The sequence below is a fragment of the Bubalus bubalis genome, chromosome 2, assembly GCF_019923935.1.
Source record: "Bubalus bubalis isolate 160015118507 breed Murrah chromosome 2, NDDB_SH_1, whole genome shotgun sequence".
NCBI classification, from domain to species: Eukaryota; Metazoa; Chordata; class Mammalia; order Artiodactyla; family Bovidae; genus Bubalus; species Bubalus bubalis.
In genome coordinates this window covers 186,676,648-186,691,413 of record NC_059158.1, presented here as the reverse complement: position 1 = coordinate 186,691,413, position 14,766 = coordinate 186,676,648, and positions in this window count along the sequence as shown.

The following is a 14,766-nucleotide window of genomic DNA, read 5'->3' as shown; positions in this document are numbered from 1 at the left end:
CCGGCCCCCACCCTCCTAGGCGAGGTGCAGACCTGGGTGTGAAGAACCGTTGTGGACACACAGCGGCCATGCGACTGCAAATGCGCCAGAGACTGAAGTGAGCGCCGCCCAGCTGGGCCCTGTCCACCCACAGAACGTCTAGAGGTCATAGTGCATTTCTGTTTTAATCTACTCGGTTGTGGAGGTGCTTTGTTATGGAGTAACAGGTCATTCATTCAAGCCACCTGAATAAATGGGGGGCCTGGCCCCCTGACCATGGGTACCCACAGGGCCCTGAGCTTCTCCTGTGAAGCATTCATCATGAATTATGAGTTATTTCCCTACTTGTATTGGCAGAAATGTGGGCCAGTCAACCACGACTCTTCTCCACTTCCGCAGGGTACTGTCATTGTTAGGAAGTGGTCTCCCAGCCAGACAACATTTCCCGGCTCCCTTTGCAACTTGGTAGGTCAGGTGACTGATTTCTGACTGGTGGTTTATGGATAAAAGTGACACACACCATATCACTGGTCTATAAAAATGTCCCGGGTGGTCTTCCTCCACCCGTCTGTTCGATGTGGCTGTTGGAGCCGCCCACTGAAGGTGAAAGTGCCTCCATCTACCTGGGTTCTGAGACGAACGCCTACCCTCCCCCGATGGCTCTTTGTGCAGGAGAGAAATAAGCTTTTCCTTTAAGCCACTGGGACTGGAGAAAGAGCGGTTTTTGTGCATGGTGGTCCTGCCGCACGTTACCTTAACACGCGCTGTGTACATTGCGTGTTCTTGCCATCGAGACTGCAGACACCACCAGGGCAGAGTCATTGTCTGACCTGCTCATCATTGCACCCTCAGCCCTAACCCAAAGCCTGGCATACGGTGGACATTTGAGGAGTGCCGGTGAGGGAATGAGTGCGTGGGCTGTTTATTTTTCTGCTAATTATCTGACTCACACTTTACCCTCAGGCTAAACTTTGATGACTTGGCTCTCAGACTCAGCAGGTGGGTGTTATGGACAGCATGCAGATTCACATGTTGAAACCCTAGCACACCTGTGTTGGTATTGGATATGGGGCCTTCGGGAGGTGATTAGGATTAGATGAGGTCATGAGGGTGGAAATCTTCCCTGGTGGCTCAGATGGTAAAAAATCTGCCTGCAATGCAGTATAGCCAGGTTTAATCCCTGGGTCGTGAAGATCCCCTGGAGGAGAAAACGGCTACCCACTCCCGTATCTTTGCTTTGGACAGAGGAGCCTAGCCGGCTACAGTCCATGGGGTGGCAAAGAGTCAGACACGACTGAGCGACCATCAGTCATTGTTCTATGAGGGTGGAGTTTCCCTGAACGGGATTATTTCCCTTGTAAGAGTTAAGGGAGAACTTACTTCTGCTCTCCGCTCTCGGTCAGTTGAGGGTACAAGAGGTACACTCTGCAAGCCAGGACAGGGTGCGCACAGAACCCAACCAGGCTGGCACCCGGTCTCAGACCTCCAGCCTCCAGAGCCGTGAGGAATAAAGCTCTATTGTTTCTAACCCCCCAGTCTCTGGCTTTTTGTTAGAGAAGCCTGAACAGAATAGGCTAGTGATTACCCTGAAATGTAAAAATCCCTTCCCTCCCAGAGCCTCCCTGGGGAGGCTTGGAGCTGGGGAGTCTCGTTTCCAATGCCTCTCTTTGCTTTGGCCTTATTTTAATGTCTGATGTTTTTTAGGCCTTTTTTTTTTCTTTCTTTAGGTAGAAGAAGGTTAGGCGGGTGGCAGCTTCATTCTAGTCAGAAGCTAAAAGGCTCGTTGATTTTTCTGATATCCTTTGAATGGGCCCCTTCTCCACAGACAGTTCCTCACAGCTGTTAGGACTTCAAATTCCTCATGCATTGAGGGGGGCAGAGAAAAGATATGAAAGGCTTTTCGGCTGACACAAAAGAGGGGGAAAAAGAGGAATAAAACGACAATGTGGTTAATACATAAAACGGTGAGATTCCTGGCACTCGCTGTATCATTAATCTGTCTAAAGTGGCTTTGATCTCTTCTGCTTTAATTAACTTGTAATTATAACATGATGATTTTTACAGTGGGCAGAATCTGGGAGCTGGGCCCTGAAAGCGCCTTCAGCCTCCGAGTAACATCATAAAGCAGGGTCTGCAGCATCTGCCTTTCAAAGACGTGCTTCCCACATCTGTGCTCGCACATGTGCGCACTCATACACGCACACACGCACACGCACACACACACACACCGGGCCTCCTCACTGCACACTCTCATGAGATGGTAGTGGGGTGCTCGTATGAGGCCATAATAAAGCTGCTTTGGTTGATGACATGTTGGCCAAAGTGACAAAGAATGTCGAGTCTCACCCTCTGGCCCCAGGGGCAGCGGGAGACGCAGGCAGAGTGGTCACCCCAGTGGAGGTCAGCCTAGATCAGCCGACACCCAGCAGACCTGTAAGTGCATGAGTATAATAGATAATTACCACTGTAAGTCCCTGAGTTTTGCGGCTGAGGAAGCCAGAGTTAACTGGTATATAGGTGGGACTGGGGTTCCAACTCAGGCCTGTAGTACATCCGTGTGTGAGGTCGGTGTGCATTCCTCAGTGCCCTGTAGTCCCAGAGCTGAGGCCCTCAGTGTTCTCAGACCAGGGGCTGGGGGAGGCGCAGGACTGAGCACCAGAGCCCTGCTCCCTCACCCCTGCATCAGAGACAGCTGTTTCACACCCATCGCTCTTATACTGGCCTGCTCAGTAAAACGTCACTGAAAGAATGGGTTCTGTCGCTTAAACAGTGTTTGAAAACCGCATGTCTACTCCAGCTTCCTCATATTACAAAAGAAGAAACAGAGGCTCAGAGAGGAACGGTGGCCTGGCCAAGACCACAGCTGGTTAGGGATGGAGCCGAGATGTGTAGTTCAAGTTCTCCAGGCCCCTTGGTCAGAAATTCACATCACAGGAGACGTCCTGAGTCTTTGAGACAGAAGGACTGGGTAGGGATAATGATGAGGTTGCACAAAGAGGCTCTGAGAAGGGATGCCCTGGGTGACGCTCGCCTCTGCCTCCTGCTGCCCTGGCTGGCTCTCATCTCCTCCCCATTAGGGCTCCCAGAGGAGGCTGCCTGGCCGCTGCCTCCCATGGCTGGACTCAGAGCCTGGAGGAGGGCTTTTGTGGCTCTGGCTCCATTTATCCAACTCAAGACCCTTGAGAGTCCCTTGGCTGCAAGGGGATCAAACCAGTCCATCCTAAAGGAAATGAGTCCTGGATATTCATTGGAAGGACTGATGCTGAAGCTGACACTCACTACTTAGGCCACCTGATGTGAAGAGCTGACTCACTGGAAAAGACCCTGATGCTGGGAAAGATTGAAGCCAGGAGAGAAGGGAGAAACAGAGGATGAGTTGGTTGGATGGCATCACTGACTCAATGGACATGAGTTTGAGTAAGCTCCAGGATGGTGAAGGACAGGGAAGCCTGCAGGAGAGCTGCAGTCCATGGGGTCACAGAGAGTCAGACACGACTGAGAACTGAACAACAAGCCCAACTTTGGGCTTCCCAGGTGGCAGTAGTGGTAAAGAACCCGTCTGCCCACGCAGGAGACGCAAGAGATGAGGGAAGATCCCTGGGTCAGGAAGATCCCTTGGAGGAGGGGATGGCAACCCACTCTAGTATTCTTGCTTGGAGACTCCAATGGACAGAGGAGCCTGGTGGGCTACAGTTCATAGCACTGCAAAGAGTTGAACATGATTGAGGCGACTTAGCATGCATGAATCCAGGTTTTAGAAACAAATGTTGGGAGACTCACCCTTCCTCATATTCTGCCCTTGGGATCATGCATCTTCCCTGCCACATCCTTCCACCCCTGATCTCAAGGGAAGAGCTCATGTCACCTCCTTCCTGGACACTGATTGGCTCAGAATGAGCATGTGAGGTGGTCAGACGGGAGATTAGTGGAGGTTTCTCTGAACTCCAAGTAAGCTGAACTCAATGGCAAGAGAGACAAGGAGATAGTCTTTCTGAGAAGGAGGTCAACATAAGAGAAATAAAGTGAGTGAAATGAGAGGAACCCAGCTTTGTAGACACAGTCTGAGCCCCTGGATCAGGCTGTGCCTGAAGTCCACCTTGTCCTAGATTTAGGAGTTGGTTGAGCTAATAAAGTCCTCTGGCCTAGGCCAGCTTGGGCTGGGTCTTCCATCATGGGGCCTCATGCCGCTTAGATCTCTGGCAAACAAATGTGTATTTCTCCAGAAAAGACTAAAATTAAATGAGACTAATCCAAATAGACATGAAAAATGAGTAACTTCTTATTAGGGCTTCCCTGGTGGCTCAGAGAGCAGAGAATCTGCCTGCAGTGTGGGAGACATGGGTTTAATCTCTGGATTGGGAAGATGCCCTGCAGAGGGGTGGGAAATGGCAACCCACTCCAGTATTCCTGTCTGGAGAATTGCATGGCAGAGGAGCCTGGCAAGTGACAATCCATGGGGTTGCACAGAGTCAGACACGATTGAATGACTAGAATATTCACTTTCAACCTCTTACTAGGGGCACATTTGGTCTCATGTTTCAAACAGGTGGATTCCAGGCTGAGAAGAGCCTCCTGGCTGTATTTTTCACCCCACACTCACCCACACTGATTTCTTTGACACATTCTGCTCCTAGAGCTCTGAGCTCTGAGGATTCCGATCCAAGTTCTGCTGCTGAAACACCGTGTGATCTTGAGTCACTCACGCTCTCTGGAGTTCAGTCTTCTTACCTCTAATTTGTTTTGGTTGCCTCGAAACAGGTCTCAGGGCCCTCCCAGCTCCCAGACTTATCATCGCCAAGCCCACTGTCTTCCGTCTTACCTCCCAGGCTCTGCAGGTGGTTCTCTGCTTGGAGCATCTTTTCGCCCCCACTGGCTCCAAACACCTTTCAAAATTCAACACAGCTCGCTCCCCCTGGGAGGCCTTCTGACTTTGTTCCAGGCCTGTTGGATGTGGATGTCCCACCTCTGGGCTGGATGTCCCACCTCTGGGCTCCTGCGGCTCCTTTGGTTGCAGTTGAGCTGGAGCGAGTTTCCTCTGTGTGATGGTAGCCGGACCAGTCAGAGATACAGCTGGAGACCAGGCCTCTTACTCTGTGCTGCTCTGCGCAGTAACTGCTTTATGCTGAGAAGACAGGCTGCCGTTTGGAGAAGAAGCTCTCAGTGTAGCAGAGTCTTGAGCCAGAGGTGGTGCGACCCCTGACCAAGTCCACAGGTCACAGGTGCCCCCTTTGCCCAGCGCCGCCTCCCCCCTCCCAGTCTGTCCTCTGCATGCGTTCCCAGATTCACTCCTTTGTCCTTGCTCCTGCCGGTCCTCCTTTCCCTATGTCATTCCCCATACTCACACATATGCAGGACCAAGGCAAGCCGTTTTCTCTGAGACCTCCTGGGGGAGCCCCAGCTTATGGAGGCCAGGCTCCCTGGTGTTGCAGCCTTGGGACTCTAGCCCCCTGTGTTTCTCTTTAATTATTTCAGAGAGGTGGCGTTGTTTTCCCAACCTGCCTGTGAAGACCCCAGAGGCAGGACTTTCCTTTTCATCTCTGGCTCCCTAGCAGCTGGCTCAGGGCTTGGCACAGAGCTGGTCCCGACTCGCTGGTGGATGACATGTGGTTGGGCTCCCAGTGTGATCAGTGCAGGGCTGGGAACACATACCTCCTGGAGATGCCGCGTGGACTGTGCGCGGATGTGCCTGGTGATTACTGGAAGCTGGATGGATCGGCTGAACTCACGGTGAGTGACTGGTAAGTACCAGACTACACCAAATGTCTTGTGGGCAGCATCCCATTTAATCTTCCCAACATCTGGATATGCAGGGAGTTGTTCATTCGTTCATCCAGCCAGCAGATCCTTCTTGAATGCTTTCTGTGAGTTGGGCACTGTCCGAGGCATTGGAACAGCAGGGCCCGTATTTCCATCTGACAGTCAGAGACAGCGTGAATAGACCTGCCCAGGGCCACCCGCCTGCTCGATGTCTGCAGACTGCAGACCCAGACCTGTGTGCCTCCAAGGGCTGAGCTCAGAACTGTTGAGCAAATTGCTTCTGCGGAGCTGGCTCACCTGAGGTCTCTTTGCTCCAAAGCCCCCCAGTTCCTTACCTTTCCCCATGCCCTACCACTCACCCACTCACTCTCGTGATCTGTCTTATTAGTTCAATCACTCATTCATTCAGTCATGCATGTACTCATTCATTCAGGCTCTTCACAAGTTCCTGGCATGCCTAGATCCCATGCTGGGCATTGGGCACAGCAGGGAACAGTTCAGCCAACATCAAGCCTGGAAGCTGAGTGGGGATTTCCAGGGGCAGGCTCCTGGCTGCATTGTGGGAGGAAGAGGGAGATGGGTCTGTCCCTGGTAGGCCTGGCCCAGCCAGGCGTTTCTCCAGGTGTGGTTAGGTGTGGCGGGCCCAAGGTGAGAGGGCAGAAGGTGAGAGGTCAGCGGCACAGAGACACAGTGTTGGGAGCCCTGGAGGGCCAGAAGCAAACTGTGAGCAAATGTCAGTATTTTTGGACAGGAAATAAGCACTATGCAAATGAGATGCAAAAAGATGCAAATCATGGCCATTCAATTTCAGTCCAAAGCTACTTTGGGTAATAAGTCTATAGCAGGCCTGGTGATGGGGGAGAGGGTGCATCAGCTGGGCCAGCACGCCTCTCCCCCCGCCCCCCAACTCGCAGTCACGCCTGTGATGGGAGGGCAGAATTCTGCTGGAGCAGTTAGGCTGGGAGAGCAATGTGTATTCTGGGACAGCTGTTAAAATGGGGCTTCATCACGGCTTGGCGGTGTGGGGTGCAAGAGAAGGCAAGAGCAGTCCTGACTGGGGTGAGGTTGGGAAGGCTTCTGGGGGGAGGTAAGGTTTGAGAGGAAGCTGTGAGTTTGAGCATCTCCCACTGAGTTTGGAGCGGGCACAGCGTGGGCAAAGGCATGAGTGTGGGAACAGAGTGAGTGGCCCTGGGCGGGGTGGGGTGTCTGGGAACTAGGGTTTGAGGGAATGGGGGGTGGGGCGGGAAGAGGACCAGAGTCTGTAGGAGTTGGGTCTAGAACCGGAGTAGAAAACCCAGAAGCCTCCAGGGGCCAGTATTAATGAGAGGAACCGGCTGTTGTTTGCATTTAAAGTACATGGAAACATCCATCTCTTTCACAAAGAAACATGCTCTCTTTATTTTCCTTGAATCGTGAGGCCCTCAAGGTCTATCTTTTGTTTGCCAACTTTTGACAGCAGCTCGTATGGAGGAATTTCTCTACAATAAGGAAGCTAGGAGCTCGAGCTGGATGATGACTGGTGCTCAGGCTCAGCGCTGGGAAACCAGAGTCAGAGGTGAGGACTGTTGTCAGAGTGGGTGCCTTGCGCATGTCCTTGTCTAACGGGGCAGCTGCTTCTGAGGCCCAGATGGTCAGTTGGTGCCACGAAGCAAGGCAAGGTCCAGCATCTTCCGATTTTTCAAAAGACAGATCTCTGCAAGAGGCCTTCCAATGTTTAAATGTTGGCTCAGAGTCCTTTTTCGGTAAACACACTGTAAGCAAAAAGAATAGATGTAAGAACAAAGAGAAGAAGGGGAAGAACTGGAAGCTTGAGACCATGAGTCATCAGCCAGGCTTCCATGGTGGAGGAGGGAGTAAGGAAGGAGGGGCGGCTGGAGGGGAGCTGCGACTGCTGCCGGGATGGCCCCCTGGCGCTCCAGGATGGGCGCCCACCGCTCTAGTGGTGAACAGACAGCCGTAGAACCTCAGGGCACACGATTGGTTGGAAACACGTATGTTTGCTTGTGAGTCTGGGTCGTCTTGGTTCTGCTAAGATGAGTGGGCCTCGGCACCGCACACTCAACTGCCTGGTCAATTGCAGTTCGGCTAGGCAGCTCTGCTGATCTTGGCTGGACCCTCACGGGTCTGGGCCTGGCTGGGGCAGCTGAGTTGACTGGACTGTGCTCGTCTTCCCTCAGGCCAGCCCAGCAATATTTTTTATCAAAGGTAGGAAAGCAGGGGAGAGACCCCAAAGGAGTAGAACATCTTATACATAGGCTGGAAACTGATGTATAAGCATTTCTGCCACTGTTTGTCAAACAGGCCTTTTGGCCAAGTCCAGGTGCAAGTGCAGTGGGGGAGGGGAGACCTAGGTTCCTTCTTGCAGTGGGTAGAGCTGCACAGTCACCCTGCAAAGGGCGCGGGTACGAGAATGGGGGGCGCGGGTACGAGAATGGGTGGAGGACGGGGGCAGTTGCAATTAACTTATAAGAGCAGAGCTTTGGGTAAGTCACCTGCCCTGTCTGGACCTGCGCTGTCGTCTCTGAAAGGAGGAGGTGGGCTGGATGATCCTCCCGGCTCAGTTACCCTGAGCATGCACCTCATCTCAGGCCTCCAGGGCCCAGCTAGATTCCGGTAAGAGTGAGTACAGGGTCTTACCTCTGTCCCTCCTTCACGGGGCCCACGAATTGCCTGACCCCAAATCCCAGGCATCTTTCATCAGGGATCAATAGCTCTTTCCTCCCCTAATGGGCTCCCTGATGGCTGGTGGCTGCAGCAGAGCCATGGGGAGAGACGCATTAGCCCCCCTTGACCCCCGAAGGGAGTTCATCTTTAATGGATGGAGGGACGTGGCCGATCTGGGCTCTCCATTGTTGAGATATTAATGAGGCTTTTATGGATTGCACTTCACTGAGGAGGGTGACACAAAGCAGAGGGCTGTCTTGCAGACCCGGTTCCCGTGTGTTGGAACCTGTAGCATTCATCTCATCCAGCCATCCAGCCATCTGTCCATCCAGGCATGCATCCATCCATCCATCCAACCATTTTCTTAGGACCTCCCATGTGCCAGGATAGGTAGAGACAATACAAAGATGAATAAAACACAGCCCCAGCTTTCACCGGTGAAGGGCCCACAAGAAAGCAGTCAGTGGATCACTCTGGGTGTTGGGGGAAGCTAAGCATGGAGAAAAGAGCCCAGCAGAGGTCAACTCTGGCCCTGGCCTAGGAGAGAGTCGAATCTAGGCTGACCACAAGGAAAAAGATGTGGCTGGCTGTCTGCAGGCTCACACCGTCTGATGGAGGGTCCAAAATGACTTTCCAGTGTCTAGAGGATGAAGCTTCCCCAGTGGCTCAGTTGGTAAAGAACCCGCCTGCAATGCAGGAGACCCTAGTTCTATCCCTGGGTCAGGAAGATCCCCTGGAGAAGGGGAAGGCTACCCACTCCAGTATTCTGGCCTGGAGAACTCCACGGATTGTATAGGCCATGGGGTCACAAAGAGTCAGACACAACGGAGTGACTTTCACTTTCAAAGGATGAAGGGTAATCCCAAGCCCGAGTATGAAGATCAGAGCCCTGACCTTCATGGGTTTACATTTAAGAAGCAGACCCAAGGGAGTCTAAATGGGAGAACACCGTGGTGATGGGTGTCTCTATGCAGGACCCACGTAGCTGAATCCACACCCTCTGTCCTGTGAGCTGGGCCCCAGGAATGGTCTCACCGTCCTTCCCCTGGAGCTCTCGATCACGTACAAACAAGGAGCCTGAGCTGTCTTGCTCCATAGCCATTCTGGGAAGGATCGCTGAGCAGCCAGTGGGGTGAGTTCACCCACAGCAACACTCCAGAGGGCTTTTCCCTGAGAGTAAATTGGTCTAATCTGGAATATCCAGGTAAGAGTTTGGGTAGAGGCGATTTTGGTTGTTGGGCTCCGTCTACCACCCAACTCTCCTTGCCAGAGTGAGTGGAGGCGGGGCCAGGATGGACCAGATGAAGGAGAGACCCTCCTCCTTAACAGGACAGCCCACCCCAGACTCCCAGGGAGAGCTTAACCTTGTGCAGCCGCGGAAGGACGCGTCAGTGCTCACAGTTAGGCGTCCCATTTTGTAAAGTCTCGTAAAGCCCCAGGAGGACAACTCCAGAACTTAGGTCAGTTCCGTGTGATGAGGCTTCAAGCTCAGACCAGTGACGCGTCCCGGCACTAGAGAAAGCTGGCGCCCAGCCCCTGCCAAGAAGGGAAGGGAAGGGGTTTTGAGACATTGCCTCAAACTTGCCAACGGCAGCTCGTGCCCCGGAGAGAGAGCGGCCCAAGGAGAGGCGGGGAGGCGAAGGCCTTTCCCCTCTGCAGTCAGGACAGGGAGACGCCAGGCAAATAGAAAATTTCACACCCAACGCGAGTTCCTTCACCATGTAAACCAGTATCGATTCATCACTTACTGCCTCTCCAGTTCCAAAGATGGATTGTGTAGATATGTAAAATAAGTGTAACAAATAAAGGAAATACATTTAATATGTACAAGAATTGGCCAATTTTGCAATATTTCACCTCAATTTTATATGCTGTCAAATATACTTGAGATACATGTGCACAAAGCATGACAAATACATAGAAACTAAAGTTCTATTATTTTGCCGTAATGGGCCAGGGGAATAGCTCTGAAATAATATTCCTCTGCCTGCAATAAAGGCTTTTCTCTGAAGCTGTCTTAATGCTGTGAACACAACCTGGAGCCCTCTCCAGGCTTCTTCCTTTGAATTACTGCTCGTCTCCACGGCCTTCCACCCTGATGCGTTCGGTGACCATCTGCTAGGTGGACGGGGGTCCGGCCCATGCTGCAGTGGGATGAAGGGAGCATGGACCCCCGGCCCAGGGTGGTAAGTATGGAGAGGGGGCTGAGCATGGAACACACACCCAGCACCTGGTGTCTGGAGTGGGACTTCCCAGTAGCAGGAAGCAGGGCTTCCCTGATGGCTTAGATGGGAATGCAGGAGACCCGGGTTCGATCCTTGGGTTGGGAAGATCCCCTGGAAAAGGAAATGGCAACCCCCTCCAGTATTCTTGCCAGGAGAATCCCATGGACAGAGGGGCCTGGAGGGCTACAGTCCGTGGATTTGCAGAGTCGGACATGACTGAGCGACTTACCCTCCACCTGGGGTCCCTGTGGCAGCCACACCACACCCAGCACCCGCTTCCTGGAGACGTACCTCGTCTATCATCATCTCAACTTGGGTAACAGTCCTCAGGGCAACTGAAGACACACTCAGTTCTAGAGTTTGGCCGAAAGTGACTGTGTAGCATGGTGGCCATGGGCCCGCGAGGAGTCCAGTGGCCTCAGGGAATCAGACTCTGAGCGCAAGTAGACTCGGAGCCGCAGTCTGCCTTTCTTTGGCCTGTGCTTCTGGAAGATCACAGAACCTCTGAGACTCACTTTCTCGACTGCAAAAGTGGAGTAAAAATTTCAGTCGATGACGGTCTCCATCCCATTCTACAAGGGGATGCCGTTCACGTCGTACTCGAGGCGGGTGGTACTCGCTGAAGTTGCAGGGTACATGACCTGTGCAGCTTTCCATGGCAGCTCTGCGTGACTCAAAGGCCCTGGCGCATGGTAGGTATGCAATGGGTGGAAACTATTATTATTACCGTGGTGCTCGGTCCTAGGCACAACCAGTTTTAGACTGTTGGATTTGGCCCAGAGCAGGCTGTTTTGATTAAAGGAGAGGATACTGGACTCAGACAGCCTAGACTCAAATTTTGATTCTGCACTTTCTAGTTCAGCTATCTTGGGAACGTTGCTTAACCTCTGCCTCAGTTTCCTTAACAGGGCTGCCTGCAGAGGCTGCTGTGAGGATAGAGTCTGATAATTCAAGTCTGAGACTTTCTTGGCCAACGTCTGGCAAATGACAGATGTTCAAAATGCTAGTTTCCACAGGGCGACTGGATGGACAGAATGAGAGCATGGCCACCGTGAGGCAGAGAGCACTTAGAAGCAGCACAGCAGATGCGCCCACGGCAATGTGGACGGATTGCAAAACCCAGGGCTGGGACAGCAATCCCATTTCAGTACCTGAAAATGTGTGCATACAAAACAGCAATATGCACTTTACAAAGACATGCAGACAGAAGGAGGCACATAAAATACATCAGGAAGGGTGTCTGCAGGAGGGAAGAGGTGGACGGGGAATGTGAAAGGGACTATGCAGAGAGAAACGGGGTGTGATCAAACCACAGTTTGTTATTGTAAGTTTCTGGACTGCATCCTTCCAGAGCCAACAAGTAAAGGATTATCTCGGACTAAGTCCAATAGAATTTCAGTGCTGGGAGGTATCCCAGAAACCCTTCAGCTTACTCGCCTCCCGGACAATGGGAGGGGAGAGAGAAATAGTCGTCTGGGCAACAGAGCCTGCGGAGCATGTGGCCGTGGAGAAGGGTGCCTTCTTTAATAAGAGGAATGTTGGAAGGTCCCCTCTAAGTTTGCTTTGCAGAGCAGTACCCTCCACAGTGCTGGGCAGATGGAGTCACGGCTGCTACACGTGACGCTCAGCCGGTGACTCTGGGGAGGATTAGAAAAGCAGATGGATCCTGCAGTTGGGCCAGTGCGGCTGTAGGGAGGAGGTGTGAGAGACCGAGAGGTCAACAGGAAGAGGAACTCTGACCCGGAAGTGATGGCAAGACCCTGCTCCCCTAGGAGAGCTCAGAAAACTTGGGGGGAGCACCCGGCTTGCCATAGGATGTCAGATCAGGGACGGGACTTGAGCCAATGTGTTTCAGCTTTAAAGGCCAGAGATCCTTGTCTTATGCTAGGTCACAAGAAGATGCTAGAAGCAGAACCAACCAATTTGCCCCAGGGTGGGATTTCCTCAGCATTTTGGGGGGATGTTATTAATGGGGAGCAGAGCTAAAAATGCAGGACTGGGCTGGGGGTAAGGGGCAAGGTGTCAGACATAGAGACATTATAGTATTTTGGTTGAAAATGGACCAATGAATTCATCGGATAGATGTTATATGCAACACGTGTGACCTAAAATTTGGTATAATTTTTAACTTTTCAGCTGGTCAGTTTGGGGACATGTTACTGTCTCTCCTCCTGCTCCCCTGGGGATTCTCTCCTTTCTTTTCTCCCCCTCCCCCCTGTAAAGATGCTGCCCAGTGGACCAGCCTTGACCTCAGTCCTTTCGGGTGCTTCCTAAGTAGGAAAGAAAGTCATCTTGCTCAGACTTCCTGTGCCTCACTGTCCGCTAGGCACAGGCCTCCCCAGGGGACGGGGGTCCTTCAAGCTACCAAAGAGAGAGGCGAGGTGCCCGCACCCCAGGAGGGAAGGACTAGGCACCTGGAGGCGTGGACGCACACGTACATTCTTGCATTTGGGTAAAGCGGGAGGCAAGACTGCGCATAGGAACGCATACACGTGGGCACACGCAAAGGCACGCCTTGGAAGCACCGTGTGCACGCATGAGCATGGCCCCGCACATTTGCCTCAAAGTACAGATGCACACCCAGATGCGCAGGCATGCAGAGACCCCCCGCCAATATGCACAGATGTATGCACCTGCATGCAAGCATTCACGTGGAAAGAAACAGACGCCCCTGCGCAGCCAGGCACACACACACGGGTGAACCAGGAAGTGGAGGAGGAAACCCAGGCCAGCTCCGGCTCTCACAGGTCCACAGCCCAGCAGGCCTGGCTCAGAAAGGACCACACAGGGCCCGGCAGGTGCACAACCTCCAGCCCCTGCCCCACCGCACCTCCCCTCCTTCCCTCCTGGAATGCAGGCATGGGGCAGGTCCGCAGGGTGTCGGGGCTGCAAAAAGCCAAAGACCCAGGATGGGACACTCATGGAAACCGTACTAGCTCATGTGTTCCTCCTGGGAGCGGGTCTGTAGCGGCTTAGAGTGACTGCAAGAGAAGGTCTGCTCACTCCCCTGGCTCGCAGCGCCAGAGGAATCCATGCAGATGACGTCTGTGCCTGAGATGGGGATGGGAAGCACTGCTCTACTCTCTGCCCCAACACACAGCCCAGCCCAGGTTCCCACGAGAGGCCAAGCTTCAGAGAAAGGTCTGCAGGTTTCCAAGGGGCTGGGCAGACTCGCCTCCTTTCAACAGGAGCCTGTGTGTCTTCTCTTCTCGGTGAGGCCGTAGGGGGCGGGCAGGATGAGCCCCTGGGAGCCAGAGAGGGAGCCAGCGCCCGAGCATCAGCGTCCCTGCTCGCCTTCCCTGCCTCTTTGTCTCCCGCAGACAACGCCTCCCTGCTTCCCTGCTTGCCTCTTTGGGGACTTTCTCTGCACATTGCTCAGAAAGATTCTGGTAACATAAAAGCCCAGTCATGTTACTTTGCATAGAACCTTCCAGCAGCTTCCGTTTCGTCGGCCATAAGTTAGGGGCGAGCATGGCTTCCAGGGCGCCCTGCATCGTCGGGCCCCACGTCACCGCCCCTCTCCAGTTCTGCCCACCTCGCTTTCTCCCCTCCAGCCATGCCGGTCCCCTTGCTGCGGCTCAAACACAGCCGGTCTGATCCTGCCTCAGAGCCATGCTGATCTCTCCCCTGGAAATGTTTCTGCTCCCTGAATATCTGCCTGACTCACTTAAATGTCACCTTCTCTGCGAAGCCTTCCTTCCTTGGACATCTGATCTAAATTTGCATCCTGCCATGATGTCTGTGGCCTTTCTCTGTGTCATTTTCTCTGGAGCACTTACCACTATCTGACATACTGCACATCCCATGGATCTTTTCTGTCTACTTTCTGTCTTTTCGGAAGCTCGATGAGTGCAGGGGTTTGACTTGTTCTGTTTAATGCCTCCAACAGTACCTGATGCAAGGTGGGCACTCAGTACGTCTGCTGGCTCAGTGAACATCCTGTCAGGCAGGCATCTCACTCCCATTGCACAGATGAGGAAACTGAGGACACTAAAGTGCAGTGATCCGTCCAAACTCACAAGGCCAGTAAGTAGTAGGACTTGAGTCTGAACTCAGGCTGATTTGGCTCATAAGTTCAGTTCACTTCAGTCGCTAGTCGTGTCCGACTCTTTGTGACCCCATGAACGCAGCACGCCAGGCC